Genomic DNA, 27,544 nt, shown 5'->3' with positions numbered 1-27,544 from the left:
CCAGGTAGTTTCGATGGAAAACACATCTAGCTGGATTACAGATGATGTCCATCTTCGTCAGGACGTAGCATTCCCGTATAAACATTCATGAAGATTCATCTGTGTCTTGAAATTACCTACACAAATGTTATAAATTAAAAAGAGACACTAAAAATGTATGTTCTCCAAACAGTGAAATAAAGAAAAAGAAGCGAGAAAATAGTAATGCTAACATCAAAGCAGCCTTTCATACAGGCCACACAATCATTCATACATAATGACCATAAAAACAAGTGATCTGAGCATCCCGATGAAGGACCCGGTCCCCAACAATGGGTTGGGACGTGTATAGTGGCTAATAGGGGAGAAAATCTAATTACCATGATCTCAGACCCTTTGGGGGTGGGCCCAGAAGCCTGACAAAAAAGTCCAGGAAATAGCGATCCGGCCACACCAAAACAAATCACAATTGAATTAGATCTGTGAAAAATGAGAGAAAAGAAGGCCACAAATTGGTCATGAATTTCTCTGGTTAACAGATTCGAGCAAGATACAAGCAGCCAAAGAGAAAACCAGAAGTAGAAAAATAGATAAATATAACTCTAAAAACATACAAAATAAAATACATATGTATAGAAAAGAGGAGCCCAAAAATGGGACTGCCCATATGTTGAAGATAAATTAAAAGAAATTGAGAATTAAAGTGAAAGAAACGAATGAGTGATGCAGTGGTATCCATAAAAATAAATAAAGGAAGATCCTGCCCCCAAAGAAGAAGGATAGAACCAACATCATAGTTGCCATTATGCTCACCATTGATCAAGCCCAGATCTGTCAATCAAGAACCATCAACAGATGATTCCTTAATGTGTAGAACGACCTCAACTACATGTACAGAATCGGATGTCGAAAGGTTGAAGGGTGAATCTCCAAATGTCATTAAAGGATAGGCAAAGTCTGTGGGCAATAGAAAGTACAACAAACTAGTAAGACATCTGTAATGCCCCAAAGTATCACATACATAGAATGCAACACTGCGCTGTATGGAATCAAGTCATGAAGCATAATCTGAAAGTTCATGAAGAAACTGAACTTACATCAGTCCAAACAGGATCGGTGTGTCTGTTGTATAGTCTAAGTAGCAGTACTACAAGGTCCCAACATATAGGTAAATCTATATAGATGTTTGACCTAATCTTGAAAATGAGAAATAAAACAAAGCCAAAAGCGTGAAAGATTCCGCCTAGCTACCCGTTCAAAGTTACTTACCTCAGCGGCAAAGGTCATAGACACCAAACCAGGAAGTCGGTAACCAAATTTCCTGTGTTGGCATTTGTCCGGGGTTAAATACGTGAATGGGCGTATCAGGACTGCCGTCTACAACGTCTCTAGTGGACGTGACTATTGACACAGAAAGGCACGTATGATCTCGGGCCACGTACCGTGCAATGGAAGGGAGCCGAATGGATGTAACCACGCCCCCTGAAGGTATACAGGCGACCCAGCGTTACCCATTCCACCATGGGGTCAAGACAACAAAGGAAAAATAAAAATAAAGGAAAAAATAAGTTATAATGCACCCCATGCAGTGGTAGATCTCTACCAGTATAGAGGTAGACATAACACCTAGAATGATTAACAATGGAATGCAACAGGCTAATAACACCTGAAAGCCGTATCGAAGGCACCAGGAATAACCAAAGCCTATAAAGGTGAGTCCAAAAGACATCACGACATAGACGATCTATTGAAATAGCGCATGCCATTCTTCATGGGCATTCAGGCCCAGTATATGGCTTTGGGTGTTAAATATCCACCACTGTTCCCTTCGGGACAAATTCGTGGCTATGGCATAATGGTCTGGTCCCGTAACTCTTTCAAGACACCACCAACGTAAGTTTTCACAGTCATGTTGGTGTTCAACAAAATGAGCAACTAAGGGAGAAGAAAGATTGCGAGTCCTGATTCTAGACTTGTGCTCAGAGATTCTCAGTTTAATAGGTCTAGAGGTTTTTCCTATATACGATTTATCACATGAACACATAATCACGTAAATCACGTTTTTAGAATTACACGTAGTGTGATCCCTCAGTTTCCAGACTCTGTGGTTAATGGTGACAGTGTTGGTCACTGTAGTAGATCCACACTGACAACAATTGCCACAGGGATAGTTGCCAGTAACTCTTTCCATACCCCACATTTCAGTGATGGTTTTGGGTGCCTGGCTGGTCTGCAGTCTATCTGCCTGAGATAGCCAGCTCTTCAAATTCCTGCCCTTTTTGAATGCATGCATGGGATGTTCCAAATCGGGCATGTTCATTTGAAGTAAATGCCAATGCTTAGCAATAGTCTTCTTGATTTTGGTATGGTGGGTGTTGTAGGTCATGGCACAGACTATACGTGACTGGTTCTGGGTGGTGCGGATATTTTTAGTCAACAGGACTTTGCGATGTTGATATCTCGCCCTTTTACGGGACTGTCGCAATATGTGAGCTGGATAACCTCGCTGGGAAAGTCTGTTTTCTATGATGTTAGATTGGGACATAAAATCTTTCTTGTTGGTGCAGTTCCGCCTAGCCCTCAAAAATTGACCGTACGGAATACTTTCCCTTAAAGACTGCAGGTGAAAACTATCAAAGTGGAGGATAGTATTTCGATCCGTAGTCTTACGGAAAAGGTCCACAATGATAACACCATTCTGGTGTTTGAGTATTAGGTCCAGGAAAGAGATAGACGCACTGTCCACCGACATGGTAAACTTGAGATGGTCATTCAATGAGTTAATCCAAGTCAGGAATTCTTCATGATCTCCCGTCGTTTTGTCCCACACAATTATGATATCATCTATATATCTTTTATAAAAAAGAATAGATGACAAAAAGGGATTGAGGTATCAAAGATAGAGACCTTCTCAAAAGCCCACATAAAAAGGGTCGCGTAATTGGGTGCAAATGCTGCACCCATTGCGGTACCTTTGACTTGTAGGTAGAAACTTTCTTTAAACCTAAAGTAATTCTTGGTCAGGGCAATTTGGAGGAGATCCACAATGAATTCGCTTGGGACCAACTGCGGGTCATCTCTGAGATCCAAGAAACATTTAATAATGGGCAATGATTCTGACTGTGGGATATTCGAATAAAGGGATTCGACATCAAGAGTGATAAACAAGTTTTTGTCTGGATCAAACGGAAAATTTTCCAAATGGACAATAGCATCGGTGGTATCGGCCAGATAGGTCGGTGTACTGGCTGCCAATGGTTTGAGAAAATAATCAATGTATTTTCCCAAAGGTTCTAAGATAGAGCCACAAAGAGACACTATCGGTCTACCTGGAGGATTTAATATATTCTTGTGGATTTTTAACAAGATATAGAACAGAGGTATGCATGTTCCTTTACCAGTAAGAAATGAAAATTCTTTGGTACTAAGAATATCCGCATCTTTAGCCCGTGTGACCAGGGCTAAGATTTCACCTTGTATAGTCTCTGTAGGGTCCCCCTTGAGTTTAAGATAGAAGATCCCATTGTCCAATTGTCTAAGTACTTCTGAATCATACAAAGTTGCGTCACAGACTACCACTCCTCCACCTTTGTCTGCCTGTTTAATGATGATACAAGTGTGTCTTTTAAGGTCTTGCAAGCAGGACCATTCTTTTTTAGAAAAGTTATAACATCGATTAGAAGTGGGATTAGCCTGTGCTGAGAAAATGGAATGGAAATCACGAAGAACGGCACGTTCAAAAGTGATCGTTTCGCTAGAGACCATCTGTGATGTGGGCATAAAAGTCGATTTGGGCCTGAACGAAGTATAGTTGTTTTCTAAATCACAGCCGTTTGTGCCAAAATGGTCTCTAAGCCGAATTTTTCTAAAAAAGCTCCGAAGTTCTAATTCAAGGTCCATCTGGCTTGGATTGCGCATAGGAATGAAAGAAAAACCTTTCTCAAGTACTGCAGTTTCGTTGGTGGCAAGTATCCGTTTCGAGATGTTGTAAACTGCCGATGTGTTAGTTAACATTGGTAAGACCTCCTCCTTGTCTGAAACATGTTCTCTATAGGCGGAGGTCTTACTTCGGCGGGAGGAAAAGGGAGGTTCGGGGGAGGAAATGCCTGATAAGGGCCTTGGGGTACAAACATGGGCATCTGCATGTATTGTTGGTAAGGCCAATTTTGGCGTCCTCTTCTCCCTCTACGTGAGCCTCTATTCCATTGGCGACCTCTCGGGCCGCGTGTATTTTGGTTAGGAAATGAACCACTCCCGTCTAAGGAACTATCTGAAAAGGTAACTCTTTTTCTATAATGCTGCGGACCCTGATTAGGATGAGACGGATCATACCAAAGTCCTGGACCCGCATAATCGGGACTCAGATACGGATAGGCAGATTCCTTAGAAAAAGTAGAAATGTCTTTCTTGAGTTTATCCATTTTTTTAGCAGTAGTAAGTTTGATAAACTCTTTAGTATGCTTGTCTATTAGGTCAAGCTTTTCTTTGATATTAAGGATTGTCGTATCAAGGGAAAATACGGCTTCAGCTTCATCAATTTCATTGCTGACGAGTATGCTTTTCTTGAGGGCCGTGTTGATGGTTAATAGCATCCAGTCTCGGCTGCATTTAGTACCTACCCCAGAGAAAGCTGTTTTATATTCTAGATCGTCGACAAAAAGACAGGGTTCGTTCCTCACTAGGAGTCCCTGTGGTATAATGTTTTTCTTGAGATATTCAGTCAGTAAGTGCCCGTGCATCTCGGCCCTAAATTTCTTCTTTTTCAGTTTAAGGATGCCTTCGCTGGTAACGCCCATATTAGATTCTTCCCCTGTAGATTTGTTTAATGACTCAAAGAAAGATGGCACACAAATAGCTTCTGCTAGTTGTTCATCGCTAAACGAGTAAGTGTCTGAAGCAGCCATGGTCAAGGTAATAGATGTTCAGCCAAAAAGAATAAAAAATACAAAATAAACAACTCAACAAGAAATGATAATTAAGAGATAAACAATAATTAGAGAAAATACTACAATATGAGAAAATCCCAAATAGTTTGGCCACCTGTAGATCTTACTCGAAGCAAGACCAATTCCAGAGAAAAACGGGAAACAAAAAACCTTTCAATGAGGTTATGAGGAAAAAGAAACCCACGCAGTGAACTCACTGCACTTAGAACAGCAATACAATAGATGGGTACCCCCTACATCGCTGGCAAGAGGGGAAACAACCAGAAACAAGGCACAGAAATCAAGCCAGCGGATATAAACAAGTCCACTATAAACAACACAATCCCACCAGTATTCGGGGCGGTCCCTCAATCAACCCCTCAGATCACTACACGTAATACATAGACAAGTTTTTTTTTAAAAATGTATTTATTTTTCTTTATTTAATTAGAAACATTAAAATGATTATTAAATAAATCAGAGCTCATATAAGAGTAAGTATAAATATAGGACATACAGTTATACAACATAAATAAAGTGCAAAATGTGAAGAAAAATGCTAATATCACAATAGAGCTGCTGGGAACTTGCTGCCCAATTACAAGCTGGGTATAATCACCATCGTCCAAAATAAGTCCAAGTCAATGTCGAAGGATAAAATCCACTCGAGAGAAGGGAATCCCTCAGGTGGAAAAAATCCTAGTCAACCGAATATAGTCAGGATGGTTTCGAAATGAATTCGAAGATGGATTAAATCCTGATAGTGGCACCAAAAAAAGTCGTTAGTTCCAACTCTAGCAGTTTGAACATTGCAATAGACAAGAAACTGAAAGGTCTTCAAAAAAATGATATTCATAAACCCATACTCTAAAAAGTCTAACATGGGATGCTATACGTCAACTACTAAGGTGACATGCGAAATAAACCACAAATACGTAAAACAGTATCGTGAGCATGGCGCCTTAAACCAGGTAGTTTCGATGGAAAACACATCTAGCTGAATTACAGATGATGTCCATCTTCGTCAGGACGTAGCATTCCCGTATAAACATTCATGAAGATTCATCTGTGTCTTGAAATTACCTACACAAATGTTATAAATTAAAAAGAGACACTAAAAATGTATGTTCTCCAAACAGTGAAATAAAGAAAAAGAAGCGAGAAAATAGTAATGCTAACATCAAAGCAGCCTTTCATATAGGCCGTACAATCATTCATACATAATGACCATAAAAACAAGTGATCTGAGGATCCCGATGAAGGACCCGGTCCCCAACACTGGGTTGGGACGTGTATAGTGGCTAATAGGGGAGAAAATCTAATTACCATGATCTCAGACCCTTTGGGGGTGGGCCCAGAAGCCTGACAAAAAAGTCCAGGAAATAGCGATCCGGCCACACCAAAACAAATCACAATTGAATTAGATCTGTGAAAAATGAGAGAAAAGAAGGCCACAAATTGGTCATGAATTTCTCTGGTTAACAGATTCGAGCAAGATACAAGCAGCCAAAGAGAAAACCAGAAGTAGAAAAATAGATAAATATAACTCTAAAAACATACAAAAAAAATACATATGTATAGAAAAGAGAAGCCCAAAAATGGGACTGCCCATATGTTGAAGATAAATTAAAAGAAATTGAGAATTAAAGTGAAAGAAACGAATGAGTGATGCAGTGGTATCCATAAAAATAAATAAAGGAAGATCCTGCCCCCAAAGAAGAAGGATAGAACCAACATCATAGTTGTCATTATGCTCACCATTGATCAAGCCCAGATCTGTCAATCAAGAACCATCAACAGATGATTCCTTAATGTGTAGAACGACCTCAACTACATGTACAGAATCGGATGTCGAAAGGTTGAAGGGTGAATCTCCAAATGTCATTAAAGGATAGGCAAAGTCTGTGGGGCAATAGAAAGTACAACAAACTAGTAAGACATCTGTAATGCCCCAAAGTATCACATACATAGAATGCAACACTGCGCTGTATGGAATCAAGTCATGAAGCATAATCTGAAAGTTCATGAAGAAACTGAACTTACATCAGTCCAAACAGGATCGGTGTGTCTGTTGTATAGTCTAAGTAGCAGTACTACAAGGTCCCAACATATAGGTAAATCTATATAGATGTTTGACCTAATCTTGAAAATGAGAAATAAAACAAAGCCAAAAGCGTGAAAGATTCCGCCTAGCTACCCGTTCAAAGTTACTTACCTCAGCGGCAAAGGTCATAGACACCAAACCAGGAAGTCGGTAACCAAATTTCCTGTGTTGGCATTTGTCCGGGGTTAAATACGTCAATGGGCGTATCAGGACTGCCGTCTACAACGTCTCTAGTGGACGTGACTATTGACACAGAAAGGCACGTATGATCTCGGGCCACGTACCGTGCAATGGAAGGGAGCCGAATGGATGTAACCACGCCCCCTGAAGGTATACAGGCGACCCAGCGTTACCCGTTCCACCATGGGGTCAAGACAACAAAGGAAAAATAAAAATAAAGGAAAAAATAAGTTATAATGCACCCCATGCAGTGGTAGATCTCTACCAGTATAGAGGTAGACATAACACCTAGAATGATTAACAATGGAATGCAACAGGCTAATAACGCCTGAAAGCCGTATCGAAGGCACCAGGAATAACCAAAGCCTATAAAGGTGAGTCCAAAAGACATCACGACATAGAGGATCTATTGAAATAGCGCATGCCATTCTTCATGGGCATTCAGGCCCAGTATATGGCTTTGGGTGTTAAATATCCACCACTGTTCCCTTCGGGACAAATTCGTGGCTATGGCATAATGGTCTGGTCCCGTAACTCTTTCAAGACACCACCAACGTAAGTTTTCACAGTCATGTTGGTGTTCAACAAAATGAGCAACTAAGGGAGAATAAAGATTGCGAGTCCTGATTCTAGACTTGTGCTCAGAGATTCTCAGTTTAATAGGTCTAGAGGTTTTTCCTATATACGATTTATCACATGAACACATAATCACGTAAATCACGTTTTTAGAATTACACGTAGTGTGATCCCTCAGTTTCCAGACTCTGTGGTTAATGGTGACAGTGTTGGTCACTGTAGTAGATCCACACTGACAACAATTGCCACAGGGATAGTTGCCAGTAACTCTTTCCATACCCCACATTTCAGTGATGGTTTTGGGTGCCTGGCTGGTCTGCAGTCTATCTGCCTGAGATAGCCAGCTCTTCAAATTCCTGCCCTTTTTGAATGCATACATGGGATGTTCCAAATCGGGCATGTTCATTTGAAGTAAATGCCAATGCTTAGCAATAGTCTTCTTGATTTTGGTATGGTGGGTGTTGTAGGTCATGGCACAGACTATACGTGACTGGTTCTGGGTGGTGCGGATATTTTTAGTCAACAGGACTTTGCGATGTTGATATCTCGCCCTTTTACGGGACTGTCGCAATATGTGAGCTGGATAACCTCGCTGGGAAAGTCTGTTTTCTATGATGTTAGATTGGGACATAAAATCTTTCTTGTTGGTGCAGTTCCGCCTAGCCCTCAAAAATTGACCGTACGGAATACTTTCCCTTAAAGACTGCAGGTGAAAACTATCAAAGTGGAGGATAGTATTTCGATCCGTAGTCTTACGGAAAAGGTCCACAATGATAACACCATTCTGGTGTTTGAGTATTAGGTCCAGGAAAGAGATAGACGCACTGTCCACCGACATGGTAAACTTGAGATGGTCATTGAATGAGTTAATCCAAGTCAGGAATTCTTCATGATCTCCCGTCGTTTTGTCCCACACAATTATGATATCATCTATATATCTTTTATAAAAAAGAATAGATGACAAAAAGGGATTGGAGGTATCAAAGATAGAGACCTTCTCAAAAGCCCACATAAAAAGGGTCGCGTAATTGGGTGCAAATGCTGCACCCATTGCGGTACCTTTGACTTGTAGGTAGAAACTTTCTTTAAACCTAAAGTAATTCTTGGTCAGGGCAATTTGGAGGAGATCCACAATGAATTCGCTTGGGACCAACTGCGGGTCATCTCTGAGATCCAAGAAACATTTAATAATGGGCAATGATTCTGACTGTGGGATATTCGAATAAAGGGATTCGACATCAAGAGTGATAAACAAGTTTTTGTCTGGATCAAACGGAAAATTTTCCAAATGGACAATAGCATCGGTGGTATCGGCCAGATAGGTCGGTGTACTGGCTGCCAATGGTTTGAGAAAATAATCAATGTATTTTCCCAAAGGTTCTAAGATAGAGCCACAAAGAGACACTATCGGTCTACCTGGAGGATTTAATATATTCTTGTGGATTTTTAACAAGATATAGAACAGAGGTATGCATGTTCCTTTACCAGTAAGAAATGAAAATTCTTTGGTACTAAGAATATCCGCATCTTTAGCCCGTGTGACCAGGGCTAAGATTTCACCTTGTATAGTCTCTGTAGGGTCCCCCTTGAGTTTAAGATAGAAGATCCCATTGTCCAATTGTCTAAGTACTTCTGAATCATAGAAAGTTGCGTCACAGACTACCACTCCTCCACCTTTGTCTGCCTGTTTAATGATGATAGAAGTGTCTCTTTTAAGGTCTTGCAAGCAGGACCATTCTTTTTTAGAAAAGTTATAACATCGATTAGAAGTGGGATTAGCCTGTGCTGAGAAAATGGAATGGAAATCACGAAGAACGGCACGTTCAAAAGTGATCGTTTCGCTAGAGACCATCTGTGATGTGGGCATAAAAGTCGATTTGGGCCTGAACGAAGTATAGTTGTTTTCTAAATCACAGCCGTTTGTGCCAAAATGGTCTCTAAGCCGAATTTTTCTAAAAAAGCTCCGAAGTTCTAATTCAAGGTCCATCTGGCTTGGATTGCGCATAGGAATGAAAGAAAAACCTTTCTCAAGTACTGCAGTTTCGTTGGTGGTAAGTATCCGTTTCGAGATGTTGTAAACTGCCGATGTGTTAGTTAACATTGGTAAGACCTCCTCCTTGTCTGAAACATGTTCTCTATAGGCGGAGGTCTTACTTCGGCGGGAGGAAAAGGGAGGTTCGGGGGAGGAAAGGCCTGATAAGGGCCTTGGGGTACAAACATGGGCATCTGCATGTATTGTTGGTAAGGCCAATTTTGGCGTCCTCTTCTCCCTCTACGTGAGCCTCTATTCCATTGGCGACCTCTCGGGCCGCGTGTATTTTGGTTAGGAAATGAACCACTCCCGTCTAAGGAACTATCTGAAAAGGTAACTCTTTTTCTATAATGCTGCGGACCCTGATTAGGATGAGACGGATCATACCAAAGTCCTGGACCCGCATAATCGGGACTCAGATACGGATAGGCAGATTCCTTAGAAAAAGTAGAAATGTCTTTCTTGAGTTTATCCATTTTTTTAGCAGTAGTAAGTTTGATAAACTCTTTAGTATGCTTGTCTATTAGGTCAAGCTTTTCTTTGATATTAAGGATTGTCGTATCAAGGGAAAATACGGCTTCAGCTTCATCAATTTCATTGCTGACGAGTATGCTTTTCTTGAGGGCCGTGTTGATGGTTAATAGCATCCAGTCTCGGCTGCATTTAGTACCTACCCCAGAGAAAGCTGTTTTATATTCTAGATCGTCGACAAAAAGACAGGGTTCGTTCCTCACTAGGAGTCCCTGTGGTATAATGTTTTTCTTGAGATATTCAGTCAGTAAGTGCCCGTGCATCTCGGCCCTAAATTTCTTCTTTTTCAGTTTAAGGATGCCTTCGCTGGTAACGCCCATATTAGATTCTTCCCCTGTAGATTTGTTTAATGACTCAAAGAAAGATGGCACACAAATAGCTTCTGCTAGTTGTTCATCGCTAAACGAGTAAGTGTCTGAAGCAGCCATGGTCAAGGTAATAGATGTTCAGCCAAAAAGAATAAAAAATACAAAATAAACAACTCAACAAGAAATGATAATTAAGAGATAAACAATAATTAGAGAAAATACTACAATATGAGAAAATCCCAAATAGTTTGGCCACCTGTAGATCTTACTCGAAGCAAGACCAATTCCAGAGAAAAACGGGAAACAAAAAACCTTTCAATGAGGTTATGAGGAAAAAGAAACCCACGCAGTGAACTCACTGCACTTAGAACAGCAATACAATAGATGGGTACCCCCTACATTGCTGGCAAGAGGGGAAACAACCAGAAACAAGGCACAGAAATCAAGCCAGCGGATATAAACAAGTCCACTATAAACAACACAATCCCACCAGTATTCGGGGCGGTCCCTCAATCAACCCCTCAGATCACTACACGTAATACATAGACAAGTTTTTTTTTAAAAATGTATTTATTTTTCTTTATTTAATTAGAAACATTAAAATGATTATTAAATAGATCAGAGCTCATATAAGAGTAAGTATAAATATAGAACATACAGTTATACAACATGAATAAAGTGCAAAATGTGAAGAAAAATGCTAATATCACAATAGAGCTGCTGGGAACTTGCTGCCCAATTACAAGCTGGGTAACAATCACCATCGTCCAAAATAAGTCCAAGTCAATGTCGAAGGATAAAATCCACTCGAGAGAAAGGAATCCCTCGGGTGGAAAAAATCCTAGTCAACCGAATATAGTCAGGATGGTTTCTAAATGAATTCGAAGATGGATTAAATCCTGATAGTGGCACCAAAAAAAGTCGTTAGTTCCGAATCTAGCATTTTGAACATTCCAATAGACAAGGAACTGAAAGGTCTTCACAAAAATATTCATAAACCCATACTCTAAAAAGTCTAACATGGGATGCTATACGTCAACTACTAAGGTGACATGCGAAATAAACCACAAATACGTAAAACAGTATCGTGAGCATGGCGCCTTAAACCAGGTAGTTTCGATGGAAAACACATCTAGCTGAATTACAGATGATGTCCATCTTCGTCAGGACGTAGCATTCCCGTATAAACATTCATGAAGATTCATCTGTGTCTTGAAATTACCTACACAAATGTTATAAATTAAAAAGAGACACTAAAAATGTATGTTCTCCAAACAGTGAAATAAAGAAAAAGAAGCGAGAAAATAGTAATGCTAACATCAAAGCAGCCTTTCATATAGGCCGTACAATCATTCATACATAATGACCATAAAAACAAGTGATCTGAGGATCCCGATGAAGGACCCGGTCCCCAACACTGGGTTGGGACGTGTATAGTGGCTAATAGGGGAGAAAATCTAATTACCATGATCTCAGACCCTTTGGGGGTGGGCCCAGAAGCCTGACAAAAAAGTCCAGGAAATAGCGATCCGGCCACACCAAAACAAATCACAATTGAATTAGATCTGTGAAAAATGAGAGAAAAGAAGGCCACAAATTGGTCATGAATTTCTCTGGTTAACAGATTCGAGCAAGATACAAGCAGCCAAAGAGAAAACCAGAAGTAGAAAAATAGATAAATATAACTCTAAAAACATACAAAATAAAATACATATGTATAGAAAAGAGGAGCCCAAAAATGGGACTGCCCATATGTTGAAGATAAATTAAAAGAAATTGAGAATTAAAGTGAAAGAAACGAATGAGTGATGCAGTGGTATCCATAAAAATAAATAAAGGAAGATCCTGCCCCCAAAGAAGAAGGATAGAACCAACATCATAGTTGCCATTATGCTCACCATTGATCAAGCCCAGATCTGTCAATCAAGAACCATCAACAGATGATTCCTTAATGTGTAGAACGACCTCAACTACATGTACAGAATCGGATGTCGAAAGGTTGAAGGGTGAATCTCCAAATGTCATTAAAGGATAGGCAAAGTCTGTGGGGCAATAGAAAGTACAACAAACTAGTAAGACATCTGTAATGCCCCAAAGTATCACATACATAGAATGCAACACTGCGCTGTATGGAATCAAGTCATGAAGCATAATCTGAAAGTTCATGAAGAAACTGAACTTACATCAGTCCAAACAGGATCGGTGTGTCTGTTGTATAGTCTAAGTAGCAGTACTACAAGGTCCCAACATATAGGTAAATCTATATAGATGTTTGACCTAATCTTGAAAATGAGAAATAAAACAAAGCCAAAAGCGTGAAAGATTCCGCCTAGCTACCCGTTCAAAGTTACTTACCTCAGCGGCAAAGGTCATAGACACCAAACCAGGAAGTCGGTAACCAAATTTCCTGTGTTGGCATTTGTCCGGGGTTAAATACGTCAATGGGCGTATCAGGACTGCCGTCTACAACGTCTCTAGTGGACGTGACTATTGACACAGAAAGGCACGTATGATCTCGGGCCACGTACCGTGCAATGGAAGGGAGCCGAATGGATGTAACCACGCCCCCTGAAGGTATACAGGCGACCCAGCGTTACCCATTCCACCATGGGGTCAAGACAACAAAGGAAAAATAAAGGAAAAAATAAGTTATAATGCACCCCATGCAGTGGTAGATCTCTACCAGTATAGAGGTAGACATAACACCTAGAATGATTAACAATGGAATGCAACAGGCTAATAACGCCTGAAAGCCGTATCGAAGGCACCAGGAATAACCAAAGCCTATAAAGGTGAGTCCAAAAGACATCACGACATAGACGATCTATTGAAATAGCGCATGCCATTCTTCATGGGCATTCAGGCCCAGTATATGGCTTTGGGTGTTAAATATCCACCACTGTTCCCTTCGGGACAAATTCGTGGCTATGGCATAATGGTCTGGTCCCGTAACTCTTTCAAGACACCACCAACGTAAGTTTTCACAGTCATGTTGGTGTTCAACAAAATGAGCAACTAAGGGAGAAGAAAGATTGCGAGTCCTGATTCTAGACTTGTGCTCAGAGATTCTCAGTTTAATAGGTCTAGAGGTTTTTCCTATATACGATTTATCACATGAACACATAATCACGTAAATCACGTTTTTAGAATTACACGTAGTGTGATCCCTCAGTTTCCAGACTCTGTGGTTAATGGTGACAGTGTTGGTCACTGTAGTAGATCCACACTGACAACAATTGCCACAGGGATAGTTGCCAGTAACTCTTTCCATACCCCACATTTCAGTGATGGTTTTGGGTGCCTGGCTGGTCTGCAGTCTATCTGCCTGAGATAGCCAGCTCTTCAAATTCCTGCCCTTTTTGAATGCATACATGGGATGTTCCAAATCGGGCATGTTCAGTTGAAGTAAATGCCAATGCTTAGCAATAGTCTTCTTGATTTTGGTATGGTGGGTGTTGTAGGTCATGGCACAGACTATACGTGACTGGTTCTGGGTGGTGCGGATATTTTTAGTCAACAGGACTTTGCGATGTTGATATCTCGCCCTTTTACGGGACTGTCGCAATATGTGAGCTGGATAACCTCGCTGGGAAAGTCTGTTTTCTATGATGTTAGATTGGGACATAAAATCTTTCTTGTTGGTGCAGTTCCGCCTAGCCCTCAAAAATTGACCGTACGGAATACTTTCCCTTAAAGACTGCAGGTGAAAACTATCAAAGTGGAGGATAGTATTTCGATCCGTAGTCTTACGGAAAAGGTCCACAATGATAACACCATTCTGGTGTTTGAGTATTAGGTCCAGGAAAGAGATAGACGCACTGTCCACCGACATGGTAAACTTGAGATGGTCATTCAATGAGTTAATCCAAGTCAGGAATTCTTCATGATCTCCCGTCGTTTTGTCCCACACAATTATGATATCATCTATATATCTTTTATAAAAAAGAATAGATGACAAAAAGGGATTGGAGGTATCAAAGATAGAGACCTTCTCAAAAGCCCACATAAAAAGGGTCGCGTAATTGGGTGCAAATGCTGCACCCATTGCGGTACCTTTGACTTGTAGGTAGAAACTTTCTTTAAACCTAAAGTAATTCTTGGTCAGGGCAATTTGGAGGAGATCCACAATGAATTCGCTTGGGACCAACTGCGGGTCATCTCTGAGATCCAAGAAACATTTAATAATGGGCAATGATTCTGACTGTGGGATATTCGAATAAAGGGATTCGACATCAAGAGTGATAAACAAGTTTTTGTCTGGATCAAACGGAAAATTTTCCAAATGGACAATAGCATCGGTGGTATCGGCCAGATAGGTCGGTGTACTGGCTGCCAATGGTTTGAGAAAATAATCAATGTATTTTCCCAAAGGTTCTAAGATAGAGCCACAAAGAGACACTATCGGTCTACCTGGAGGATTTAATATATTCTTGTGGATTTTTAACAAGATATAGAACAGAGGTATGCATGTTCCTTTACCAGTAAGAAATGAAAATTCTTTGGTACTAAGAATATCCGCATCTTTAGCCCGTGTGACCAGGGCTAAGATTTCACCTTGTATAGTCTCTGTAGGGTCCCCCTTGAGTTTAAGATAGAAGATCCCATTGTCCAATTGTCTAAGTACTTCTGAATCATAGAAAGTTGCGTCACAGACTACCACTCCTCCACCTTTGTCTGCCTGTTTAATGATGATAGAAGTGTCTCTTTTAAGGTCTTGCAAGCAGGACCATTCTTTTTTAGAAAAGTTATAACATCGATTAGAAGTGGGATTAGCCTGTGCTGAGAAAATGGAATGGAAATCACGAAGAACGGCACGTTCAAAAGTGATCGTTTCGCTAGAGACCATCTGTGATGTGGGCATAAAAGTCGATTTGGGCCTGAACGAAGTATAGTTGTTTTCTAAATCACAGCCGTTTGTGCCAAAATGGTCTCTAAGCCGAATTTTTCTAAAAAAGCTCCGAAGTTCTAATTCAAGGTCCATCTGGCTTGGATTGCGCATAGGAATGAAAGAAAAACCTTTCTCAAGTACTGCAGTTTCGTTGGTGGCAAGTATCCGTTTCGAGATGTTGTAAACTGCCGATGTGTTAGTTAACATTGGTAAGACCTCCTCCTTGTCTGAAACATGTTCTCTATAGGCGGAGGTCTTACTTCGGCGGGAGGAAAAGGGAGGTTCGGGGGAGGAAATGCCTGATAAGGGCCTTGGGGTACAAACATGGGCATCTGCATGTATTGTTGGTAAGGCCAATTTTGGCGTCCTCTTCTCCCTCTACGTGAGCCTCTATTCCATTGGCGACCTCTCGGGCCGCGTGTATTTTGGTTAGGAAATGAACCACTCCCGTCTAAGGAACTATCTGAAAAGGTAACTCTTTTTCTATAATGCTGCGGACCCTGATTAGGATGAGACGGATCATACCAAAGTGCTGGACCCGCATAATCGGGACTCAGATACGGATAGGCAGATTCCTTAGAAAAAGTAGAAATGTCTTTCTTGAGTTTATCCATTTTTTTAGCAGTAGTAAGTTTGATAAACTCTTTAGTATGCTTGTCTATTAGGTCAAGCTTTTCTTTGATATTAAGGATTGTCGTATCAAGGGAAAATACGGCTTCAGCTTCATCAATTTCATTGCTGACGAGTATGCTTTTCTTGAGGGCCGTGTTGATGGTTAATAGCATCCAGTCTCGGCTGCATTTAGTACTTACCCCAGAGAAAGCTGTTTTATATTCTAGATCGTCGACAAAAAGACAGGGTTCGTTCCTCACTAGGAGTCCCTGTGGTATAATGTTTTTCTTGAGATATTCAGTCAGTAAGTGCCCGTGCATCTCGGCCCTAAATTTCTTCTTTTTCAGTTTAAGGATGCCTTCGCTGGTAACGCCCATATTAGATTCTTCCCCTGTAGATTTGTTTAATGACTCAAAGAAAGATGGCACACAAATAGCTTCTGCTAGTTGTTCATCGCTAAACGATTAAGTGTCTGAAGCAGCCATGGTCAAGGTAATAGATGTTCAGCCAAAAAGAATAAAAAATACAAAATAAACAACTCAACAAGAAATGATAATTAAGAGATAAACAATAATTAGAGAAAATACTACAATATGAGAAAATCCCAAATAGTTTGGCCACCTGTAGATCTTACTCGAAGCAAGATCAATTCCAGAGAAAAACGGGAAACAAAAAACCTTTCAATGAGGTTATGAGGAAAAAGAAACCCACGCAGTGAACTCACTGCACTTAGAACAGCAATACAATAGATGGGTACCCCCTACATCGCTGGCAAGAGGGGAAACAACCAGAAACAAGGCACAGAAATCAAGCCAGCGGATATAAACAAGTCCACTATAAACAACACAATCCCACCAGTATTCGGGGCGGTCCCTCAATCAACCCCTCAGATCACTACACGTAATACATAGACAAGTTTTTTTTTTAAAATGTATTTATTTTTCTTTATTTAATTAGAAACATTAAAATGATTATTAAATAAATCAGAGCTCATATAAGAGTAAGTATAAATATAGGACATACAGTTATACAACATAAATAAAGTGCAAAATGTGAAGAAAAATGCTAATATCACAATAGAGCTGCTGGGAACTTGCTGCCCAATTACAAGCTGGGTATAATCACCATCGTCCAAGTCCAAGTCAATGTCGAAGGATAAAATCCACTCGAGAGAAGGGAATCCCTCGGGTGGAAAAAATCCTAGTCAACCGAATATAGTCAGGATGGTTTCGAAATGAATTCGAAGATGGATTAAATCCTGATAGTGGCACCAAAAAAAGTCGTTAGTTCCAAATCTAGCAGTTTGAACATTGCAATAGACAAGAAACTGAAAGGTCTTCAAAAATGATATTCATAAACCCATACTCTAAAAAGTCTAACATGGGATGCTATACGTCAACTACTAAGGTGACATGCGAAATAAACCACAAATACGTAAAACAGTATCGTGAGCATGGCGCCTTAAACCAGGTAGTTTCGATGGAAAACACATCTAGCTGAATTACAGATGATGTCCATCTTCGTCAGGACGTAGCATTCCCGTATAAACATTCATGAAGATTCATCTGTGTCTTGAAATTACCTACACAAATGTTATAAATTAAAAAGAGACACTAAAAATGTATGTTCTCCAAACAGTGAAATAAAGAAAAAGAAGCGAGAAAATAGTAATGCTAACATCAAAGCAGCCTTTCATATAGGCCGTACAATCATTCATACATAATGACCATAAAAACAAGTGATCTGAGGATCCCGATGAAGGACCCGGTCCCCAACACTGGGTTGGGACGTGTATAGTGGCTAATAGGGGAGAAAATCTAATTACCATGATCTCAGACCCTTTGGGGGTGGGCCCAGAAGCCTGACAAAAAAGTCCAGGAAATAGCAATCCGGCCACACCAAAACAAATCACAATTGAATTAGATCTGTGAAAAATGAGAGAAAAGAAGGCCACAAATTGGTCATGAATTTCTCTGGTTAACAGATTCGAGCAAGATACAAGCAGCCAAAGAGAAAACCAGAAGTAGAAAAATAGATAAATATAACTCTAAAAACATACAAAAAAAATACATATGTATAGAAAAGAGAAGCCCAAAAATGGGACTGCCCATATGTTGAAGATAAATTAAAAGAAATTGAGAATTAAAGTGAAAGAAACGAATGAGTGATGCAGTGGTATCCATAAAAATAAATAAAGGAAGATCCTGCCCCCAAAGAAGAAGGATAGAACCAACATCATAGTTGTCATTATGCTCACCATTGATCAAGCCCAGATCTGTCAATCAAGAACCATCAACAGATGATTCCTTAATGTGTAGAACGACCTCAACTACATGTACAGAATCGGATGTCGAAAGGTTGAAGGGTGAATCTCCAAATGTCATTAAAGGATAGGCAAAGTCTGTGGGGCAATAGAAAGTACAACAAACTAGTAAGACATCTGTAATGCCCCAAAGTATCACATACATAGAATGCAACACTGCGCTGTATGGAATCAAGTCATGAAGCATAATCTGAAAGTTCATGAAGAAACTGAACTTACATCAGTCCAAACAGGATCGGTGTGTCTGTTGTATAGTCTAAGTAGCAGTACTACAAGGTCCCAACATATAGGTAAATCTATATAGATGTTTGACCTAATCTTGAAAATGAGAAATAAAACAAAGCCAAAAGCGTGAAAGATTCCGCCTAGCTACCCGTTCAAAGTTACTTACCTCAGCGGCAAAGGTCATAGACACCAAACCAGGAAGTCGGTAACCAAATTTCCTGTGTTGGCATTTGTCCGGGGTTAAATACGTCAATGGGCGTATCAGGACTGCCGTCTACAACGTCTCTAGTGGACGTGACTATTGACACAGAAAGGCACGTATGATCTCGGGCCACGTACCGTGCAATGGAAGGGAGCCGAATGGATGTAACCACGCCCCCTGAAGGTATACAGGCGACCCAGCGTTACCCGTTCCACCATGGGGTCAAGACAACAAAGGAAAAATAAAAATAAAGGAAAAAATAAGTTATAATGCACCCCATGCAGTGGTAGATCTCTACCAGTATAGAGGTAGACATAACACCTAGAATGATTAACAATGGAATGCAACAGGCTAATAACGCCTGAAAGCCGTATCGAAGGCACCAGGAATAACCAAAGCCTATAAAGGTGAGTCCAAAAGACATCACGACATAGAGGATCTATTGAAATAGCGCATGCCATTCTTCATGGGCATTCAGGCCCAGTATATGGCTTTGGGTGTTAAATATCCACCACTGTTCCCTTCGGGACAAATTCGTGGCTATGGCATAATGGTCTGGTCCAGTAACTCTTTCAAGACACCACCAACGTAAGTTTTCACAGTCATGTTGGTGTTCAACAAAATGAGCAACTAAGGGAGAAGAAAGATTGCGAGTCCTGATTCTAGACTTGTGCTCAGAGATTCTCAGTTTAATAGGTCTAGAGGTTTTTCCTATATACGATTTATCACATGAACACATAATCACGTAAATCACGTTTTTAGAATTACACGTAGTGTGATCCCTCAGTTTCCAGACTCTGTGGTTAATGGTGACAGTGTTGGTCACTGTAGTAGATCCACACTGACAACAATTGCCACAGGGATAGTTGCCAGTAACTCTTTCCATACCCCACATTTCAGTGATGGTTTTGGGTGCCTGGCTGGTCTGCAGTCTATCTGCCTGAGATAGCCAGCTCTTCAAATTCCTGCCCTTTTTGAATGCATACATGGGATGTTCCAAATCGGGCATGTTCATTTGAAGTAAATGCCAATGCTTAGCAATAGTCTTCTTGATTTTGGTATGGTGGGTGTTGTAGGTCATGGCACAGACTATACGTGACTGGTTCTGGGTGGTGCGGATATTTTTAGTCAACAGGACTTTGCGATGTTGATATCTCGCCCTTTTACGGGACTGTCGCAATATGTGAGCTGGATAACCTCGCTGGGAAAGTCTGTTTTCTATGATGTTAGATTGGGACATAAAATCTTTCTTGTTGGTGCAGTTCCGCCTAGCCCTCAAAAATTGACCGTACGGAATACTTTCCCTTAAAGACTGCAGGTGAAAACTATCAAAGTGGAGGATAGTATTTCGATCCGTAGTCTTACGGAAAAGGTCCACAATGATAACACCATTCTGGTGTTTGAGTATTAGGTCCAGGAAAGAGATAGACGCACTGTCCACCGACATGGTAAACTTGAGATGGTCATTCAATGAGTTAATCCAAGTCAGGAATTCTTCATGATCTCCCGTCGTTTTGTCCCACACAATTATGATATCATCTATATATCTTTTATAAAAAAGAATAGATGACAAAAAGGGATTGGAGGTATCAAAGATAGAGACCTTCTCAAAAGCCCACATAAAAAGGGTCGCGTAATTGGGTGCAAATGCTGCACCCATTGCGGTACCTTTGACTTGTAGGTAGAAACTTTCTTTAAACCTAAAGTAATTCTTGGTCAGGGCAATTTGGAGGAGATCCACAATGAATTCGCTTGGGTCCAACTGCGGGTCATCTCTGAGATCCAAGAAACATTTAATAATGGGCAATGATTCTGACTGTGGGATATTCGAATAAAGGGATTCGACATCAAGAGTGATAAACAAGTTTTTGTCTGGATCAAACGGAAAATTTTCCAAATGGACAATAGCATCGGTGGTATCGGCCAGATAGGTCGGTGTACTGGCTGCCAATGGTTTGAGAAAATAATCAATGTATTTTCCCAAAGGTTCTAAGATAGAGCCACAAAGAGACACTATCGGTCTACCTGGAGGATTTAATATATTCTTGTGGATTTTTAACAAGATATAGAACAGAGGTATGCATGTTCCTTTACCAGTAAGAAATAAAAATTCTTTGGTACTAAGAATATCCGCATCTTTAGCCCGTGTGACCAGGGCTAAGATTTCACCTTGTATAGTCTCTGTAGGGTCCCCCTTGAGTTTAAGATAGAAGATCCCATTGTCCAATTGTCTAAGTACTTCTGAATCATAGAAAGTTGCGTCACAGACTACCACTCCTCCACCTTTGTCTGCCTGTTTAATGATGATAGAAGTGTCTCTTTTAAGGTCTTGCAAGCAGGACCATTCTTTTTTAGAAAAGTTATAACATCGATTAGAAGTGGGATTAGCCTGTGCTGAGAAAATGGAATGGAAATCACGAAGAACGGCACGTTCAAAAGTGATCGTTTCGCTAGAGACCATCTGTGATGTGGGCATAAAAGTCGATTTGGGCCTGAACGAAGTATAGTTGTTTTCTAAATCACAGCCGTTTGTGCCAAAATGGTCTCTAAGCCGAATTTTTCTAAAAAAGCTCTGAAGTTCTAATTCAAGGTCCATCTGGCTTGGATTGCGCATAGGAATGAAAGAAAAACCTTTCTCAAGTACTGCAGTTTCGTTGGTGGTAAGTATCCGTTTCGAGATGTTGTAAACTGCCGATGTGTTAGTTAACATTGGTAAGACCTCCTCCTTGTCTGAAACATGTTCTCTATAGGCGGAGGTCTTACTTCGGCGGGAGGAAAAGGGAGGTTCGGGGGAGGAAATGCCTGATAAGGGCCTTGGGGTACAAACATGGGCATCTGCATGTATTGTTGGTAAGGCCAATTTTGGCGTCCTCTTCTCCCTCTACGTGAGCCTCTATTCCATTGGCGACCTCTCGGGCCGCGTGTATTTTGGTTAGGAAATGAACCACTCCCGTCTAAGGAACTATCTGAAAAGGTAACTCTTTCTCTATAATGCTGCGGACCCTGATTAGGATGAGACGGATCATACCAAAGTCCTGGACCCGCATAATCGGGACTCAGATACGGATAGGCAGATTCCTTAGAAAAAGTAGAAATGTCTTTCTTGAGTTTATCCATTTTTTTAGCAGTAGTAAGTTTGATAAACTCTTTAGTATGCTTGTCTATTAGGTCAAGCTTTTCTTTGATATTAAGGATTGTCGTATCAAGGGAAAATACGGCTTCAGCTTCATCAATTTCATTGCTGACGAGTATGCTTTTCTTGAGGGCCGTGTTGATGGTTAATAGCATCCAGTCTCGGCTGCATTTAGTACCTACCCCAGAGAAAGCTGTTTTATATTCTAGATCGTCGACAAAAAGACAGGGTTCGTTCCTCACTAGGAGTCCCTGTGGTATAATGTTTTTCTTGAGATATTCAGTCAGTAAGTGCCCGTGCATCTCGGCCCTAAATTTCTTCTTTTTCAGTTTAAGGATGCCTTCGCTGGTAACGCCCATATTAGATTCTTCCCCTGTAGATTTGTTTAATGACTCAAAGAAAGATGGCACACAAATAGCTTCTGCTAGTTGTTCATCGCTAAACGAGTAAGTGTCTGAAGCAGCCATGGTCAAGGTAATAGATGTTCAGCCAAAAAGAATAAAAAATACAAAATAAACAACTCAACAAGAAATGATAATTAAGAGATAAACAATAATTAGAGAAAATACTACAATATGAGAAAATCCCAAATAGTTTGGCCACCTGTAGATCTTACTCGAAGCAAGACCAATTCCAGAGAAAAACGGGAAACAAAAAACCTTTCAATGAGGTTATGAGGAAAAAGAAACCCACGCAGTGAACTCACTGCACTTAGAACAGCAATACAATAGATGGGTACCCCCTACATCGCTGGCAAGAGGGGAAACAACCAGAAACAAGGCACAGAAATCAAGCCAGCGGATATAAACAAGTCCACTATAAACAACACAATCCCACCAGTATTCGGGGCGGTCCCTCAATCAACCCCTCAGATCACTACACGTAATACATAGACAAGTTTTTTTTAAAAAATGTATTTATTTTTCTTTATTTAATTAGAAACATTAAAATGATTATTAAATAAATCAGAGCTCATATAAGAGTAAGTATAAATATAGGACATACAGTTATACAACATAAATAAAGTGCAAAATGTGAAGAAAAATGCTAATATCACAATAGAGCTGCTGGGAACTTGCTGCCCAATTACAAGCTGGGTATAATCACCATCGTCCAAAATAAGTCCAAGTCAATGTCGAAGGATAAAATCCACTCGAGAGAAGGGAATCCCTCGGGTGGAAAAAATCCTAGTCAACCGAATATAGTCAGGATGGTTTCGAAATGAATTCGAAGATGGATTAAATCCTGATAGTGGCACCAAAAAAAGTCGTTAGTTCCAAATCTAGCAGTTTGAACATTGCAATAGACAAGAAACTGAAAGGTCTTCACAAAAATGATATTCATAAACCCATACTCTAAAAAGTCTAACATGGGATGCTATACGTCAACTACTAAGGTGACATGCGAAATAAACCACAAATACGTAAAACAGTATCGTGAGCATGGCGCCTTAAACCAGGTAGTTTCGATGGAAAACACATCTAGCTGAATTACAGATGATGTCCATCTACGTCAGGACGTAGCATTCCCGTATAAACATTCATGAAGATTCATCTGTGTCTTGAAATTACCTACACAAATGTTATAAATTAAAAAGAGACACTAAAAATGTATGTTCTCCAAACAGTGAAATAAAGAAAAAGAAGCGAGAAAATAGTAATGCTAACATCAAAGCAGCCTTTCATATAGGCCGTACAATCATTCATACATAATGACCATAAAAACAAGTGATCTGAGGATCCCGATGAAGGACCCGGTCCCCAACACTGGGTTGGGACGTGTATAGTGGCTAATAGGGGAGAAAATCTAATTACCATGATCTCAGACCCTTTGGGGGTGGGCCCAGAAGCCTGACAAAAAAGTCCAGGAAATAGCGATCCGGCCACACCAAAACAAATCACAATTGAATTAGATCTGTGAAAAATGAGAGAAAAGAAGGCCACAAATTGGTCATGAATTTCTCTGGTTAACAGATTCGAGCAAGATACAAGCAGCCAAAGAGAAAACCAGAAGTAGAAAAATAGATAAATATAACTCTAAAAACATACAAAAAAAATACATATGTATAGAAAAGAGAAGCCCAAAAATGGGACTGCCCATATGTTGAAGATAAATTAAAAGAAATTGAGAATTAAAGTGAAAGAAACGAATGAGTGATGCAGTGGTATCCATAAAAATAAATAAAGGAAGATCCTGCCCCCAAAGAAGAAGGATAGAACCAACATCATAGTTGTCATTATGCTCACCATTGATCAAGCCCAGATCTGTCAATCAAGAACCATCAACAGATGATTCCTTAATGTGTAGAACGACCTCAACTACATGTACAGAATCGGATGTCGAAAGGTTGAAGGGTGAATCTCCAAATGTCATTAAAGGATAGGCAAAGTCTGTGGGGCAATAGAAAGTACAACAAACTAGTAAGACATCTGTAATGCCCCAAAGTATCACATACATAGAATGCAACACTGCGCTGTATGGAATCAAGTCATGAAGCATAATCTGAAAGTTCATGAAGAAACTGAACTTACATCAGTCCAAACAGGATCGGTGTGTCTGTTGTATAGTCTAAGTAGCAGTACTACAAGGTCCCAACATATAGGTAAATCTATATAGATGTTTGACCTAATCTTGAAAATGAGAAATAAAACAAAGCCAAAAGCGTGAAAGATTCCGCCTAGCTACCCGTTCAAAGTTACTTACCTCAGCGGCAAAGGTCATAGACACCAAACCAGGAAGTCGGTAACCAAATTTCCTGTGTTGGCATTTGTCCGGGGTTAAATACGTCAATGGGCGTATCAGGACTGCCGTCTACAACGTCTCTAGTGGACGTGACTATTGACACAGAAAGGCACGTATGATCTCGGGCCACGTACCGTGCAATGGAAGGGAGCCGAATGGATGTAACCACGCCCCCTGAAGGTATACAGGCGACCCAGCGTTACCCGTTCCACCATGGGGTCAAGACAACAAAGGAAAAATAAAAATAAAGGAAAAAATAAGTTATAATGCACCCCATGCAGTGGTAGATCTCTACCAGTATAGAGGTAGACATAACACCTAGAATGATTAACAATGGAATGCAACAGGCTAATAACGCCTGAAAGCCGTATCGAAGGCACCAGGAATAACCAAAGCCTATAAAGGTGAGTCCAAAAGACATCACGACATAGAGGATCTATTGAAATAGCGCATGCCATTCTTCATGGGCATTCAGGCCCAGTATATGGCTTTGGGTGTTAAATATCCACCACTGTTCCCTTCGGGACAAATTCGTGGCTATGGCATAATGGTCTGGTCCAGTAACTCTTTCAAGACACCACCAACGTAAGTTTTCACAGTCATGTTGGTGTTCAACAAAATGAGCAACTAAGGGAGAAGAAAGATTGCGAGTCCTGATTCTAGACTTGTGCTCAGAGATTCTCAGTTTAATAGGTCTAGAGGTTTTTCCTATATACGATTTATCACATGAACACATAATCACGTAAATCACGTTTTTAGAATTACACGTAGTGTGATCCCTCAGTTTCCAGACTCTGTGGTTAATGGTGACAGTGTTGGTCACTGTAGTAGATCCACACTGACAACAATTGCCACAGGGATAGTTGCCAGTAACTCTTTCCATACCCCACATTTCAGTGATGGTTTTGGGTGCCTGGCTGGTCTGCAGTCTATCTGCCTGAGATAGCCAGCTCTTCAAATTCCTGCCCTTTTTGAATGCATACATGGGATGTTCCAAATCGGGCATGTTCATTTGAAGTAAATGCCAATGCTTAGCAATAGTCTTCTTGATTTTGGTATGGTGGGTGTTGTAGGTCATGGCACAGACTATACGTGACTGGTTCTGGGTGGTGCGGATATTTTTAGTCAACAGGACTTTGCGATGTTGATATCTCGCCCTTTTACGGGACTGTCGCAATATGTGAGCTGGATAACCTCGCTGGGAAAGTCTGTTTTCTATGATGTTAGATTGGGACATAAAATCTTTCTTGTTGGTGCAGTTCCGCCTAGCCCTCAAAAATTGACCGTACGGAATACTTTCCCTTAAAGACTGCAGGTGAAAACTATCAAAGTGGAGGATAGTATTTCGATCCGTAGTCTTACGGAAAAGGTCCACAATGATAACACCATTCTGGTGTTTGAGTATTAGGTCCAGGAAAGAGATAGACGCACTGTCCACCGACATGGTAAACTTGAGATGGTCATTCAATGAGTTAATCCAAGTCAGGAATTCTTCATGATCTCCCGTCGTTTTGTCCCACACAATTATGATATCATCTATATATCTTTTATAAAAAAGAATAGATGACAAAAAGGGATTGGAGGTATCAAAGATAGAGACCTTCTCAAAAGCCCACATAAAAAGGGTCGCGTAATTGGGTGCAAATGCTGCACCCATTGCGGTACCTTTGACTTGTAGGTAGAAACTTTCTTTAAACCTAAAGTAATTCTTGGTCAGGGCAATTTGGAGGAGATCCACAATGAATTCGCTTGGGTCCAACTGCGGGTCATCTCTGAGATCCAAGAAACATTTAATAATGGGCAATGATTCTGACTGTGGGATATTCGAATAAAGGGATTCGACATCAAGAGTGATAAACAAGTTTTTGTCTGGATCAAACGGAAAATTTTCCAAATGGACAATAGCATCGGTGGTATCGGCCAGATAGGTCGGTGTACTGGCTGCCAATGGTTTGAGAAAATAATCAATGTATTTTCCCAAAGGTTCTAAGATAGAGCCACAAAGAGACACTATCGGTCTACCTGGAGGATTTAATATATTCTTGTGGATTTTTAACAAGATATAGAACAGAGGTATGCATGTTCCTTTACCAGTAAGAAATGAAAATTCTTTGGTACTAAGAATATCCGCATCTTTAGCCCGTGTGACCAGGGCTAAGATTTCACCTTGTATAGTCTCTGTAGGGTCCCCCTTGAGTTTAAGATAGAAGATCCCATTGTCCAATTGTCTAAGTACTTCTGAATCATAGAAAGTTGCGTCACAGACTACCACTCCTCCACCTTTGTCTGCCTGTTTAATGATGATAGAAGTGTCTCTTTTAAGGTCTTGCAAGCAGGACCATTCTTTTTTAGAAAAGTTATAACATCGATTAGAAGTGGGATTAGCCTGTGCTGAGAAAATGGAATGGAAATCACGAAGAACGGCACGTTCAAAAGTGATCGTTTCGCTAGAGACCATCTGTGATGTGGGCATAAAAGTCGATTTGGGCCTGAACGAAGTATAGTTGTTTTCTAAATCACAGCCGTTTGTGCCAAAATGGTCTCTAAGCCGAATTTTTCTAAAAAAGCTCTGAAGTTCTAATTCAAGGTCCATCTGGCTTGGATTGCGCATAGGAATGAAAGAAAAACCTTTCTCAAGTACTGCAGTTTCGTTGGTGGTAAGTATCCGTTTCGAGATGTTGTAAACTGCCGATGTGTTAGTTAACATTGGTAAGACCTCCTCCTTGTCTGAAACATGTTCTCTATAGGCGGAGGTCTTACTTCGGCGGGAGGAAAAGGGAGGTT

Source organism: Ambystoma mexicanum, chromosome 6q, assembly GCF_040938575.1.
Source record: "Ambystoma mexicanum isolate Mex_15411 chromosome 6q, UKY_AmexF1_1, whole genome shotgun sequence".
Classification (NCBI taxonomy): Eukaryota; Metazoa; Chordata; class Amphibia; order Caudata; family Ambystomatidae; genus Ambystoma; species Ambystoma mexicanum.
Note: the sequence above shows the minus strand (reverse complement) of the source record.